Raw genomic sequence first — 470 nt, 5'->3', positions numbered from 1 at the left:
TTGAAAGCCTGGCTCGAATACTTTGAATTTTTTATGGTGATTGTTGATTATTTTTACAGTTAGAAAAAATAAATTAAGGAAATAGAAACATTGGTAAATAATTTAAAAAAAATGTACCTAAATTATTTGTTGACCCTAGGTACTACTTTAAAAATCATATACTTAGTTGGATGAAGCCAATCTTTAACTTTTATTTGATTGAAATTTCTAAAAACGCAAAGTTGTCTAAATGCGATCATTAGTATTATTTTTCCTAAAATTTCTTTTATAGCAGGTGGAAAGCGTAATGACGAATGGAAACAATTTTCCTTTCATCGATCTGCCTCGTTTTAGGCCAAAGCCGCGAGGTGGCATGAGGATTACAGTTGCTTATACAATATAATTTTAGACTATTTACAAGCAGTGTTTGAGAAGTATGTCGACCCACTCAATTTTGAAAAGCATAACTAAAGCGTAAAATGTTTTTTGTT

The sequence above is a fragment of the Agrilus planipennis genome, unplaced genomic scaffold, assembly GCF_000699045.2.
Source record: "Agrilus planipennis isolate EAB-ADULT unplaced genomic scaffold, Apla_2.0 scaffold746, whole genome shotgun sequence".
NCBI lineage: Eukaryota > Metazoa > Arthropoda > Insecta > Coleoptera > Buprestidae > Agrilus > Agrilus planipennis.
Note: the sequence above shows the minus strand (reverse complement) of the source record.